General features: G+C 43.9%; 1 long non-coding RNA gene across 1 annotated transcript in view; it reads right to left on the bottom strand.

The window, feature by feature from the left end:
- Positions 1–1102, bottom strand: part of LOC116098045 — a 34921-nt gene extending 33819 nt beyond the window's left edge. The window contains exon 1 of the long non-coding RNA XR_004121682.1: positions 1025–1102. This is a non-coding gene — a long non-coding RNA (uncharacterized LOC116098045). The remainder of the gene's footprint in view (positions 1–1024) is intronic.
- Between the last annotated feature and the right edge of the window lie 14139 nt (positions 1103–15241).

Consider the following 15241-nt stretch of genomic DNA (forward strand, 5'->3'; position numbering starts at 1 on the left):
AAACGTTAAAGATCAGGAAAGGTAAGAAATTTGGAAGGGAAGGATGAGTCAAACTCCTGCCAATCAGATGCCAAGATCGAGTTCTAGCCTGGAGCCCTACCACCATTGGACACCACACCGTCCAGTCACGATGGATGCAGCCTCGGCACACAGCACAGCCCCTCCTTCCAGGAGGAGGGATTACAAAGCTAGAGGGAGCCAATGAGAGCTCAGTGAAGAAGTGTTTGCTGCAAAGCCCAAGGTTTGATTCCTGGGACCCATGTAGTGGAAGGACAGAACCAACTTCTACACATTGTCCTTGGATCATCCCACACAGGCAAGCACACCTCACCCATATCCTCACAGTATATGGAATTTAAAATATTAAATGGAAGAAAGAGAAGTTGCTAGTGATACATGGCCAGAAAACTCTCAATGCTGAGTCACGCTGAGCAAGCTCTCTGTTAGAGAGTGACAAGAACCAAAATAGAGACTCTCGTCTCGTCTTCACAGACGCACAGTAGGAGCAAGATGGAAGCCCCAATGTGATGATTTATCCACTAAAGCGCTTGCCTTACAAGCAGCAGGACCTGAGTTAGAACCCCAGAATCCATGCAAAACAAAACAGACAAAATAAAACAACCCAAAGAAACAAAGAATGGAAAAACAAGCAAGCCAACAAGCAACAAGAAAATCCAAGCATGGTAGGTCCTGTGCGCTTGTGATCCCAGCACTGGGGAGGCAAAGGCGAGCAGATCCCTGCCTACTTGGAGAGCTCCAGACCTGTTCCAGAGCAGAAACCCTGCCTCAAAATAACAAGGTGAATATCATCTAAAGAACAAACTAGGCGATCCTGTGTGTGTGTGTGTGTGTGTGTGTGTGTGTGTGTGTGTGTGCGCACACACACACACACACACACACACACACACAGAAAGCAAAACAGCAGAGTTCACATTCATCAGGACTCCCGCCGTAGCTAGTCCCATCCAGGGTGAGGACAAGAAGTGCTAAATACTGGAGATGACGGATGTGGGGAGTGACTTACAGTGAAGCCTCGTTCCTTGGGAATGATGGCGGTGCTTTAGATGCCTCTGTCTCAGCAGAAAGCCAGATGAAGGCGTCCATACTGGCAAGGGTGGGACACGGTCTGGGAAGAAAAATGGGATTGGGAGAAGCAGCCAAGACCAGCCCTAAAATCCCGAGTTGGAAGTGTCTCTGTAGTCTGCGGCTTGGCCTAGGACCAGGGTAGAAACATGTGGTCTGAACACAACAGGCTGGAGACCACAGGGTCAGGAAGGACATGGGTTTATGAATGTCTTTGTCAGATTAAAAGGATCTGTTCTCTCCAAGCAACCATTTCTAGATCTGCGTGGTCTTGCAGAATCTGTTCATCCTGGGCTGCAGTTATTCACATTGTTTCCCAAAATGCCAGCTAGGAAGGCTTGAAATGATAAAGCAGGAGGCTCAGAAAGCTCACCCGCCTGGGGTCGAGGAGTCCAGATCTCTGCCAGCTAATTTAACAAGAGACCCGAGGCGAGAACCACCTCTAATAATTCAAAACTAAAATTAGACATTCATTTGAAAAGAAAAAAAATCAGGTAACCGAAACAAAAACGAGAGGAACTTTGTTTATTTAAATTATGAGGCTAATTGCCTCAACTCTCCAATTCCCCTCAGTGGGGTAGACTTGGCTTGAGTCTATCAGTATCCATGGCGACTCATCTAATAAGTAAACTGCATTAGCTCTGCCACTAGCAGAGAGAAGGGAGGGGTCTTGAAATGTATCTGTGTGGCTTCCTTCCAGGCAAGGCATTTCATTATGTCCTAAGGACATGAGGCACTTCAAAGAGGATTGAAAGATGGAATGAGGGGGAGGAGTTTGGGATTATATACTTGCTTTTTAGTTTTATTTTTATATATGAGAATCAGACGCTAGAGATGGGGGGCTCTGGAGAGAGGTCTTTTTTTCTTCTTCTTCTTCTGAGCAAGGGGTTTGTTTTGATTCGCTCCATGGTTGATATCTTTCCAAAAAGTTGCCCGATGAAAGCGGGCTTTCTCGTTTCCTCTTATATACATAATTTCAAGTGCATGTGACAGGCAATCTGTTAAAACAATACCCACACATGATTCCATTGCGAGAAGGAACTGATGCAATGAGTCATTGCGGGTACCCGGGTACCCAAACAATGTAAGGTGGCCATAAAAATCACCTCAAACAGGCACGGTGGAGGTTCCTGTAACAACAGAAAGCGGACTTGCTCTGTACCCATCTACCCTTAAAAATCATTTCACGATTAGAAGCATGTCAACTGGTCTAGTTATTGCAGCAAATAATGAGTCTTTTTCCTTTAACAATCACTTATTAATTAGCCATCATAACACTATTGTGAAGTAGGTGGAAAGACAAGGGCTCAATATTCGGTTATTAACACCTAATTAAAATATTCATTGTTTCCCATATGTTGTTTATAGCTTGGCTTCCTCCGCACACTTGACAGGATTTCACTAACATGGAACAATGTCTTCCATTTGCTTAGCTCCATCGCCATCTGTTGTTCAGAAGTAGAATGTCTTTCTGTCTTCCTCTCCCCCACGCATTAATCCTTACCTCTTGCTTTGGGGAGAGTTTTAATTGTGATCAACAGTGGTCTCTTGAAAATGTTTTTCTTGATTTTTTTTCTTGTATTGTTGCTGAATAAATAAGACATTCTGGTCATTTCTTAATTTTTAAAAAATATTTATTTGTTTGTTTATTTTTGTATGTATTCATGTGTGCACTGTGAGTGTGTGTGTGTGTGCGATTGCGTGCACGCGTATGTGTGTTGCACAATATATTATTCATGGAAGTCAGATAACAACTTGCAGAAGTCTCTCATCTCCTTTCACTATAAGTGTCCCAGGGATCGAACTCCAGTTGGCAAGCTTGGCACCAAGTGCCTTTATCGCCTGTGCCACCTTGCCAGCCTATTTCCTGCTAATTTCAATGACAAGTTCTAAATAGTAAATTGAGTGAACCCAGCAACAAAATGAGACTGAAATACAAGTCGTCCGTCCTTCTATGGTAGGAGTTTGGTCCTAGGTCACTGTCCCTCTTTCTGTCACCTGAGATACTTTGATCATTTGTGTAAAATCATGTATAGTGTTTGCATATGGCCTGTATATATCCTTGTGAACTGGGGATGTGCCTCAGGGTGTAGAGTGCTCCCATGCAGAAAGCCCTCAGCACCACATGAGCCAGGCTTGATGATCTGTGATCCCAGCCCTTGACAGGTAGAGGAGTAAGGATCAGGAGTTCTAGCACGTTCCCAGATGCATAGTGTGTCCTAAGCCAGCCTGAGTTATAAGAGACACTGTCTCAAAAACAAACAACAACAACAACAAAGACCCCAAATAAACAAAAAGCAACCGGGGGCTGGAGAGATGGCTCAGCAGTTAAGAGTATTTGCTGCAAGCCTGATCCTCATGCCTAAAATCCACATTTAAAAGCCAGCCAATGAGCCACATGCTTACAACCCCAGTTACGGAGAAGCAGAGGCAGATGGATTCTGGATTCTTGGTTCGCCAGCATAAGCTACTTGGCAAGTTCCAGGTCAATGAGTGGCTGAGTTTCAGAAATCAAAGTAGGTTCTCTGTTTGTAGTGTAAACACTATACATGATTTTACACAAATGCAAAGTTGTTCTCTGACTTCTGCATACACACAGACACACACACACACACACACACACAAATGAACATCAGTGCACATGCACTTAGGAGCAGGAAAAGTACATATGTTGCATATGGCCTGTATCTCGTTCATATGTGAGGTTATGACAGAAGGGAATTTAGGGAATTTAAGGTTGAATGGCCCACGTCATTTGTAGACTTACTCCGTGCTTACTCACACAACCTAGAAGAGTGATGTCAGAGGGCCGAGCACAGCGAGCGCATCTTGCCAATACCCAACGATAGACATGCTATCATGATGCTCCTCTAACAAACCAGGATACAGGACAGCACTAAAGTAAGTGACCGGTGTCGGGAGGGTTCCAAGGACGCCAAATAAAAAAAACAGAGGACCTTGGTCCCAAAAGCAGGCCTTGGGTTCACACTCCAACAAGCAAGCCAACATAAATAGGACCAGCAAGGCAGGATGGATGGCTCAGTGGTAAGAGCCTGCCTCACAAGCATAAGGACTTCAGACTCTCAGAACTCACATAGAGCCAGGCATGGTCACATGGCCATGCATAATCCCAGGGATAGAGACAGTAGATTCCTTGTAAGCTTGTGGGGCAGTCAGACGGATGGATCCAGTAAGGAAGTGAGACGCACTCTGCAGGAGACCAGGCACCTTCTTCCTCCAGAATATTAAGATGTGACGATGCTAATGGCTCGCCTAAGTAACCACCTGGTAGGAAGGAGCTGTCTGAGAACGGGGTAAATGTGGAAGGAAACAGACAGAGATGCACAGGAGAACACACCCTGCGTGAGTCGCTTGGGCCATCTGGTAGTGTCTTCCGTCCCAATAAATGAGATAATAATGTCCCCTTGTTTTGTTTTCTCCTTTGAGTATGTACATGTGCTTATGCAAGTATACCCGGGGAAGGGGCACAAGTGCATGCATGCTGGTGGAGACCACTGGACAACCTTGGTTTTGCTCCTTAGGAATCATCTACCCTGTTTTTTCTTTGAGACAGGGTGTCCCACCTGTCTGGAATTTACCAAATAGGCTAGGCTAATTGGCCAGTGAGCAAATGGGCTCTTCTCTCTCAACCAGCAAGACCACAAGCACGAGGTATAGCACCGGATTATCTCACATGGGTTCTAGGGATGGAGGTCAGGTCCTTATGCTTGCAACCTAAACACCATACTGACTGAGCCATCTTCCCGGCCCATTTTGTTCCTTAGACTTAAACTACATTTCTGGTCCTTGAGACAAAGAGCCCTTGTTGACACAAACAGAGAAGCCGACTTGGGAAGCATCCCATTAACATGGCCACTGAAGCCCTAACGAATGTGCAAAGAGGGCTGAAGACTAAATTCCATCAAATTTCACTAAAGGAAGAAGCAGTTTTAGGGTATGTGTGGGGAGTGGGAGCTATCACAGGAAATAGTATCTACCAAGAGGTAGATTAAGCAGGCCAAAGACACTTGACAAGAGTCCATTGACAGAAAAATATAGGAGCCTGGTGTAGCCTAAAGCCAGAACTCTGTTGAATGTGGGAAACCAAGCTATGATCAGTGGATTGCAGAATACATGCATATGTACATGTACACACACACACACCTGCATGTGACAGAGGATTCCTGGAGCAAGACAGCTAATTTAAACTAGCTAAGTCAGTCAGCAGAGAGTTCAAGGAGAGTTCTTGCCTCCATATATATGTTGGAGAACCACTGAAACTCAATTTCTGGCCTCTATACACAGGTGTGCATACATGCACCCACATGCACACATGTGCCCTCACACATGTACACACAGAACACACACAAATATCTTAACATGTACGGACAATGAGACCAAGGGAAAGGAGCAGGTTGGGTACAAATAGAGCGTCATCAGATGGAAAAACTCTACGTTTGTGGAGGCGGGCACTTGCATGGAGGACCAGTATGCAACTTTACAGAGGAGAAGGGGCGGGGCACTGATGGACCAGGTGGAGTCTTAGTGAAAGCCATTTGCCTCTTGTAATCTTTACAGCCTCCGAGCTGAAGCACAGGCAGCTGGGGAACAAAGCTCAAGGCAGAAAACAGAGAGACAGTTGGAAAGGCTCTGCTGTAGAAACTGGGCCCACCTATCCTATCCTCAGGACGGGTCATTGGCCTTCTGTTCTGGTAAGGATCCTGAGCATCACGTCCAGAGGCAGTGGAAGGACAGGACCAGCCAGGCACCTTATGAGAAGTTAGCGGTCAGGCTCATGACTACATTGCTGGAAGGCCTGGCGGCGTGGGCTGTGCACTACTCCGGGGACCAGGAATCAGCTGTACGTGGCCCAAGTAAGACTTAGAATGAGCTTTGCTGCAGAAGGAATGTCCCTGCAGCGGCTTGTGTGGCAAACTTAACTGAATGTGGATTACCGTGCAATCTCTTTCCCTGTGTGCATCTGGCCCAGATAATAAGAGGGAGCTATGTGATCTTTAAGAAGCAGGAAAAACAGGCCTCTTTATGCTCTGTTTGGGTTTAGAAGCCAGGCCTCACCCAAGCTCTCTACCCACTATTGCTAATCGCTGGCTCTCTCTAACGATGGAGAGCAAGTGTCAGAACCATTGTTTATTTGGGCCTAGAGAGCTCCCTGGGCTTTGCCATATATTGGCATGCATGCAGCTCTGTACATCATATATACATATACATATACATATACAAACATGGAGCAATCCCCATCAGCATGCATGTAACTCTCTCTATCTGACATGTATAAAGCTCTCAACATCAGGGCATACACAGCTGTCTACACCAGACATGAACGTAGCAACTCTACATCAGACTTAGGTGTAGCCCCATCAACACGTACGCAGCCTTCTACATCAGCACAGATCCAGCTCTCCGCATTAGTACGTACACAGTTCTTCATTACCAGCCATTTATTTATTCAGCTCTCCTGGAAGATGATGCATCTTCTCCAACAGGACACAACCTCGTGCCGAGGGTGCCTCAAACACGGTCTTTGAATCTCACAATCCTCTGAGATGTCTCTGTCTCACATTCCGGAGCCCAAAAGTCTGCAGTGCTGGTTGCAGCCACACTTGCTCATTGCCGACTCTAGGGAAGTGAATGGAGAGTTTCTTTCCCAACTCTTCAGGACTCTCTTGATTCCCTAGTATCTGTCCTAGTTAGGGTTCCTATTGCTGTGATTCACACCACGATCACATACAACTTGGGGAGGAAATGGTTTATTGGGCCTGCATAGCCCTGGTCACACAGTCCATTGAAAGGGAACAAGGTAGAAATTCAAAGCAGGAACCCACAGACAGGAATAGAAGCAGAGGCCACGGAGGAACACTGCTCACTGGCTTGCCCCCACCCTGTCCCATGGCTTGTACAGCCGGCTTTCTTAGACAACCTGATCCAGCCACCTGCCACGGGGGCACTGCTCCTAGTGGGATAGGCCCTCCTATATCAAGCATTAATCAAGAAACCTGCCTATAGGCGATCTGATGGGGACATTTCCTCAGCTGAGGTTCCCAGGTTCTTCTTCTCTAGATCGTGTCAAGATGATAGGAAAAATAACCGGGCCACTCGCCATCACCAAAGAGATTAACCTACGGCCCACAAGGATTAATTCATAATAAATGGAGAGGATAAACAGATACTGGGACTGCAGAGAAAGCTCAGCGGTTAAGGGCACTTACTGCTGCTGCAGAGGACCCAGGTTCAGTTCCCAGAACCCATGTGATAGCTAACAACTGCCTGTAACTCCCCCGTTTCAGGAGACCCAGAACCCTCTTCTGACCTCTGAGAGTTTCTGCATACACATACATTCAAGCATATACATACAGATGAAACACAATACATTTTTAAATTTTATTTCATTTCATTTTATTTTGACGTTATAATAAAGTTACAACATGTCTCCCTTCCCGTTCCTCCCTCCACGGCCTCCCCTATGCCCCTCTGAGCTTCTTTTCACATTTATGGTCTCTTTATTCAGTGATTGTTATTGCACGCATATAGGTATATCTATGTTATGATGTGTATATGTATATATATCTATGTGTACGTCTGTGTGTGTATGTATACACATACTTGTTTTTAAATATATTCTGCTCAATACCTATAATGTTACTTGTATGTATATTCTCAGGGGGTGACCATTTGGCACTAGACAACCACTTGGTGCACTCTTCCCCACGGAAGACAGCCTCTCCCGCTCCCAGCTTTTCTCACTTACCTCTAAGTTCTCTAAGTAGGTTGAGGCCTCATGGGCTTTCCCCCGCCCCCATCCACTTTGGCATTTGTGCATTAGTATCATCCTTGCTCAGCTCATGATTGGACAGTCACGATGGTGAGACTTTATGAGTGTGGCTTCTGACATTACTAGGAGACACAACCTCACAACACCCCTTGATCCTCTCTGCCTTTTACAACCTTCTCACCCTCTCTTCCAAAACGTTCCCTGAGCCTCGGGGTGTGGGAGTGTTTTGTAGATGTATCTTTTGGGTCTTGGCATCACAACTCTTTATTTTGATTGACTGTGTGGTTTTCTATAGTGGTCTCTGTTGCAAAAAGAAGTTGTCCTTGATAATGGGTGAAGAGTACATGTTACTGTGGGTATAAGGACAAGTGTTTATGAGCCATTAGGGAATCTGCCGGCTTAGTAAATTAGTGGTTGCAGATTCTTCTCCAATACCCCTGACTTCACTAGCACTGAGTTGTGAGCTAATTTTCCATACTAGGCATGACTTCCCTCTTTTTTTAGAGGGTCTTAAGTCCAATTAGAGAGCCATTGGTTACCACCAAGGACTGTGTGCCACTACTCCACTCTTAATTAACTGAGTTATCATGTTGCTGGCCCTTGATGTGGCTCATAGATGTCGTCGCTGGGGACCGCCTTCCTACTTTGGAATGATACCTTCTGGCAACATGAAAGTGAGTCCTTGGGGAGAGGACATTCAGGCATATTCCATGAGCCACCCAGCCTCTCTCTGAAGTGCAGTGTCTTCAGGCACAGGGACTTACCGTCCACCTCTTTGTGGGACAACCAAGGACAATTGCAATAGTCTCTATGTTTTTGGAGTTTCTTGAACAGCTCTGGCCAACAACTCAAAAGAGGGTTTCCAGTGTCTGATACTGGGTTTTGTTTTGTTTTGTTTTGTTTTTTATTGAGTGGCCTTTGGTTCTTGGAGGGAGTGCTGTCAGTACAGATGAGAAAAGTTCATTAAAATTATGTGTATATTTATACATAGAATTATGTGTATTGTGGATTTTTTAAGATAAGTAGTTGATGATATGATTCCTTGTAGCTATTTTTCTAGATAGTCCCTGCTATTTCCTTTCCCCTCTGCCTACTTTCTGTATTTCTTCCCCCCTCCCCTTTCCTAAAGAGCCCTTCCTTTCCCACTCCCCCGACTAGATCACTTGGATTCTGCTATCACCCTTTCTGTTGCTTCTCAAACCTCCTATCCTGGCAAGGGTTCCATTTTACTTTCCTGACCTCTGTAGTTACTCCAGGCTATGTGTAATCACATCAGAGGACATGAAGCTAGGAGCCAATGGTGAGAAAGAATATGCAATGTTTGCCTTTCTGCCAGCCCTGTTTTTCCACAGACATACTGTTCTATCTAAGTCTGGTGGACTAACTTTGAGCTTCTTCTGTAGCCCAGAAAGACCTTGAACTCACAGTTGTCTCCTGCATGGCTGTGGTGACAACCGTTTGCCGCCAGGCCTGGCTAGGAACCATGATTCAGATACACCCAGGTAGAGTTATCTTCCTGCTCCAGGGTGTAACTGTAAGAAGAGAGTACAGCCATCAATGGCAGACTGGCCAGGGCTGATCCAACGGAGACACCAAGCTCAACTCTGTGTAATAGTGTATGCTTGCCATCTTCTTCAATTCTCAGCCAGAAATGCAGAGTTACTGTACAAATCACATTTTAAAATGTTTGTTCTTATGTTTCGGGGTTTGAGTCCACTCTCATGCTTGTAGGCTCACTGGAAGGACCCTCAGGACCTAGTACACATTTGCAATGACAGTGAAACTCAACCGTAACAAAGTTACCCGAGGAATTGTGGAGATGTGTCGGGGCTAAAGAAAATGTGCAAGGATAATAATGACAGGAGGAATGATACTTGTTTAAAAAAAAATAGAAAGAAAAAAAGAAAAAAGTAAAAATAGAATAAGATTAGTATCATTTTATTTATAAATTGAATTAAAATGGAGGTTACTACTTGACACAGTGCCAGAAATCACTCACAGAAAACACCTGCTGGCTGCTGAGTGCGTGGTTTTGCGAAACATCTTGACTTGCTAAGACAGTTCGCCTTACAAACTCACTTCCCAGAGATGCCTTGCAACAGAAAAGTATGTAACTCTTGACTCCTCGCCTCTCTTGAACGGCTTCCAGGGTACTCTTCCTTGAAGTGATTTGAACATGAAAACAAAACAAAACCTTGCGAGGCAGAGGCAGGCAGATTTCTGGGTTCGAGGCCAGCCTGGTCTACAGAGTAAGTACCAGGACAGTCAAGGCTACACAGAGAAACCCTGTCTCGAAAAAAACCAAACCAAACCAAACCAAACCAAAACAAAACAAAAAAAACCCTTTACAAACTGCTTGTATGTTTTCTTAACCCCTTGTAGACTGCCCTTCACCTCAGAGCTCTACCTTTGGCTGGAGTGATAAATGGCTTAGTTAGAAAAGTGCTTGCCTTGCAAGCAGACCCCACATAGGAGCCCTATAACCCATGCAAAAGGAAAATGCTGAGGGGTGGTGGGCCACACTGGTCATCCCAGCTCTGAGAAGGCAGAAGCACGTGGCTCTCCAGGAGTTCACTGGGCAGTCAGCCTTGCCTATAAGGTGAGTTCTAGGCCAATGAAAGATCCTGTCTGAAGGACAAAACAAAAACAAACAAAAACCAACCAAACGAGGCATGGCTGGTGCTTTTAGAGTAGCACCTGAGGCTGCCCTCTGACCTGGACATGGGTGTACATATGTGTGACCATGTATGCCTAGAGAGAAATCACTAGCAAATCAGTACTCTCAGATTCTACCCTACTTATTCCCATTGGCGTGTAAAGTTTTTCTGTATGTGAAGTCTGGAATTGTGCTATTTAACATTGTTTGTTGTAGGCACTTTGAGAAAAACAGTGATGTACTTTAGGACTGTGAACTCTTCTGGGGCTGGAGAATTTTTGGTATTCAGCCCAAGCTTTGCATTTTCTTTGCAAATTTCAACATGCACAGCCTTGCACCCTCTTTCAAAGGCTCTGGTATTACCCAGAAGCAATTATGAAGAAAAAAAAAACCGAAATTACCTTTCGTCATCCTATCTATTCAGGGTCTTGGAAAATCGGGCTGACAACGAACTGACAATTATTTGCAATCCACTTTCAGTTAATTTCAGCATAAATTGAGCCCGAGGACTGCTGACAAATAAAATATATTATTCATCTGAAAACCTTCTCTTTAAGGCTTCAGATCTTCCATCTATTTCATTAGTGATTGCCATCAAACTAAGTTGGAAATTGATTTATGCAATAGTTTTCTCTCTATAACAATTAATTAGGAAAATAATGCTTTGATGGGGCTTTGAAAAGGAGCAGTTTCTATGGCTCTTTGATAAAATGGAAAACTTTAAAAATAATTATGAGCCTGTTTTCCTAGGGGAATAGCTATGCATTCCTTTGCCTTTTCCTTAACTGTGGCTAGAGGTAGCTCCTTGAATCTCAATTCTGTTCACCGAACTGTGTTTCCTTTCTTGGCTCTATGTGTATGTGTGTGAGCGCATGCGTGGTATGTGTATGTCGTATGTGTGCACAGATGTGGAGGGCAGAAGAAGACATCAGATATGCTGCCTATCACTCTTTGGCTTGAGGCAGGCTCCCTCTTTCTGTACCTAGAACCAGACTTCCATCCAACAAGCTCAGTAGTCCTCCTGTTTCCGGTTCCCTTAACACTGGGGTAACAGGAGCACAGGGCCAAACTCAAATTTTTTTTTTTAACTTTTATTGCATTATGATGAGAAAAGTTACATGATTTCAATTTATCTGAATTTGTTAACATTTAAAAACATATTTTAAGTAAATAGAATTAAATCACATTCTTGTTCCCCTTTGTACCCCCACTCCGCCCAGAGATCCCCTTCAATACCCACAATATCTTTTTTGTTATATTTCTTAAAATTTACAAAATATTATAACAATAAAAATAAGTATTATAAACATTGTTTGATATAAAACAATCAATTTAACAGACTTATGTAGATGCTCATGTATAGAAATAGTGAAAATACATTTTTCTCAATATAAATTTTAAATAACTCCAAACATATTAACTGTATACTTCAAAATAATACATCACTACTAGTATTTTCTTAAATGAACATAAATATATAAAGTCTTTTTGTTTGTTTTATATTTAGTAGAGTTTAAAATCTTGGCTCTTACTGTGGTACAAGCCCAAAATAAGAACAATTTTTAGACATTGGATTTCATTGTAATAAGGCTGTACTTCAATGACCCTCACATCACCAAAGGATTTTACCTCCATCATAGCTAAGCTGATTGTTGACAGTTCTGCTGCTCCAAGGAATGAATTGTAGGCTTGATTTTTGGATACAGACTTCCTGCTGTGGTCAAAGCTATTTGACTTGAGTGAGTGACTTCATTCTCAGCCCACAGAGAATCAAATTTTTTTAAAAAATTGTTTTCCTGTTTCTGAACTGAATCAAGAATGATTATTTTGGTTGTGAGCCTATGTGGTGGTTTGAATATGCTTGGCCCCTAGGGAGTGGCACTGTTAGGAGGTGTGGCCTTGTTGGAGGAAGTGTGTCACTGTGGGGGTGGGCTTTGGGGATCTCCTCTTACGCTCCAGCTCCAGCCATTGCAGATTGCTTTCTCCTAGCTGCCTGAGGAGGCCAGTCTTCTGTTTGTCTTCGGAACAAGACGGAGAACTCTCAGCTCCTTCTCCAGAGCCATGCCTGTCTGGACCCTTCTATGCTGGCTGCCTTGGTGATCATGGACCAAACCTTTGAACCAGGTAAGCCAGCCTCAATTAAATGTTGTCTTTTATAAGAGTTGCCTTGGTCATTGTTTCTCTTCACAGCAATGAAAACCCTAACTAAGACAGCCAGTTCCTTAACAACTGAACCATCTTTCCAGCCCAAGAATGATTTTTAGTATAATACTTAATTAATCCTTTGAGAATTTTATTCATTAAATTTTGATCAGATTCACCTCCCACTTCCTTCTCTCCTACCAGCCTCTCTAGGATCTACTCTCCCAATTTCAGATTTATTATTATTATTATTTATTACTATTAAATAATCCATTAAATCCACTTGGTGTTATTCATACACACAAAGGTGTAGGGCCACCCACTGGAGCATGCCCGACCTTCCACATGCCACACTCTTAAAAAAAAACCCAACTCTCCCTTAGCTGGTAGGTATCAGCTGTCCATAGCTTCTCAGCTGGGTGCAGAAACTCATGGGCCTCTTCTTCCTCCATCCATGCCTGGCTTTCTACGTGGGTGCTGAGGAGTTCAGACCATGCTCCTCATGCTTACGTCGCAAGTGCTCTTACCCACAGTCAGCTCCAGCTCCTTGCTCCATGCTCCGTCACTACATGCCACCTCCATGCGGGCTACAGACATGGAGCAGCCTCAGTTAGTATACCTGGTCGGAAAGCTGGGTGCTGTATTAACTGTCATAAAACAAGCTACAACTGATATAACTGGGACATGTTTTGTAGTTGTAGTGGCGTTGGGGATTCGCTGTGCTCAGATTACTCGGTAATGTTTCCTGGGTAAAGGTGGTGTGAGACCTGGACTGAGAAGGATGGATTCAGTATCAGTTGGCTGAGATGAAGGTCTATGGGCTAGAGAGAATGTAGGTGTGCTAGGCAGAGGGGAGAATATAACTTTTCTCAAAGAGCTTGGAACAGTCTAAGTGAATTAGAGAAGTTAAAAGAAATCTGTAGTGGGTGGATAGGAGACAGACGTGGGGATCCCTAACAGTGGAGGAGTTATTACTAGTTAGTGATTGTTGAGAGAGGGACAGAACAGCCGTTTTCTTCAGTGGTGTATTCTCTGGTAAAATGTCCATGATCTGGCAAGTAACCTCACACCCACACACATTAAGGACACCCTAATCAAACTCTGTGTATTATATATTTTTTTAAAAAATGAAAGGAAGAGAAGGATGTGTTGGGGGAAAGGGCTCTACAGGGAGTGGGAAGAGACTAAGACATGAGAACGGGGTAGGATTCTTTTTAAAATATATGTTTGCATGAAGTTCTCAAAGGTAGCGATACAGTTTTATGAAAATATCGCTTACGTTCAAAGGAATCTGATCTTTTGCGGGCTTTCACAACTGAATTAATAAATAGTATACTTCGGGTTCACTTAAAACTTAACCTGGTGTCCTCCTGTGTAATCAAGTCTGTTTAAGTTTAACTTGCCTTGAAGAGAACAATGTAATATCCAACTTTCGTTGCCTCGGATTTTCTATGCAATCGTATTTAAAAAGATAAGTTAATGCACAACTTAATGTTAAGAGGTATATTCATTAATGCACCTTACTCAGAGCAATGCTGTGTTGTGGTGGTCATTTGCTGAAAACAGCCAACAGGTTGGAAGCAACCTATACAACAAATATCTGCCACATATGTTGGAAATAACATACAGATAGAGTTTGTTTTCAGTATTGTGTGCTTCAAGGTCAGTTGAAGTCAGCTGGAGTCAGTTGGAATCAGTAATTTAATCTCCTGTGAAACTCTGTGAAAATTTTCTATAAAGTTCCTTCCATGGCATGTTCTGTACTGCTCAACAAATACAGAGCAAAGCCTTTTGTTAAAGGACAGAGCACCAGACAGCATCCCTACAGAACAGACACACAGAATAAACTGCAGACCCGCCAGTAACCACAAACTACGGACATAATGGAAGACACGGGAAAGAAGTGGAGATTTCAAACTTGAGCTTACACTCTCCGTCAAATTAACGCATGAAGAAGTTGGTGATTTAATTCCTCACTGTGACCACTGACACAGTTTGGTGTCTCTGAGGTCATCTTTAATGCATTTAACTGATGCAGTCGAAGAAGCAAATTTTAAAAATTTAAATCTGTGGTGAGCTTCAGAGGCTAGGAGAGGAAGGCATGCTCCCACTAGCTTGCGAGTGGAAAACTTGAAGCCCCCAAACAACTTTTAGTAAATGGGCTGTTGTAGCCCTAATTGGAGAAATCCTCTCTACCTCTCTCCACTTCCGGCCTGGGGAGGCACGCTTCCTCGCCTTCCTCTCCAATGCTCTGGAGTTCCTGAACGAATAAGCAAAGCCTTACTTTGAATATGTCCTAACAGTGCAATGGTTGGACCACTCCCTAACTCCACGTGGCTAACATATACTCCCCTCCGATACTCCCGAGTTCATACTTACTAAATCTCTATTTCATCTTTGCTGCTCTGGACTCTGCTGGGCAGCCCTCCTCAGGCTGCTCTCCCAGGCTCTCACATGATTGTTATTCTGTCTTCTGCAGCTCTTCTGCCAGATTTTCTTGCTTCCCCAGCATGGAGGTACTACTGCCTTTCTCTCCTGTGTCTCTTGCCCAGTAATCCTAAAAGTCCCAC

The sequence above is a fragment of the Mastomys coucha genome, unplaced genomic scaffold, assembly GCF_008632895.1.
Source record: "Mastomys coucha isolate ucsf_1 unplaced genomic scaffold, UCSF_Mcou_1 pScaffold1, whole genome shotgun sequence".
In the NCBI taxonomy this organism is placed as follows: Eukaryota; Metazoa; Chordata; class Mammalia; order Rodentia; family Muridae; genus Mastomys; species Mastomys coucha.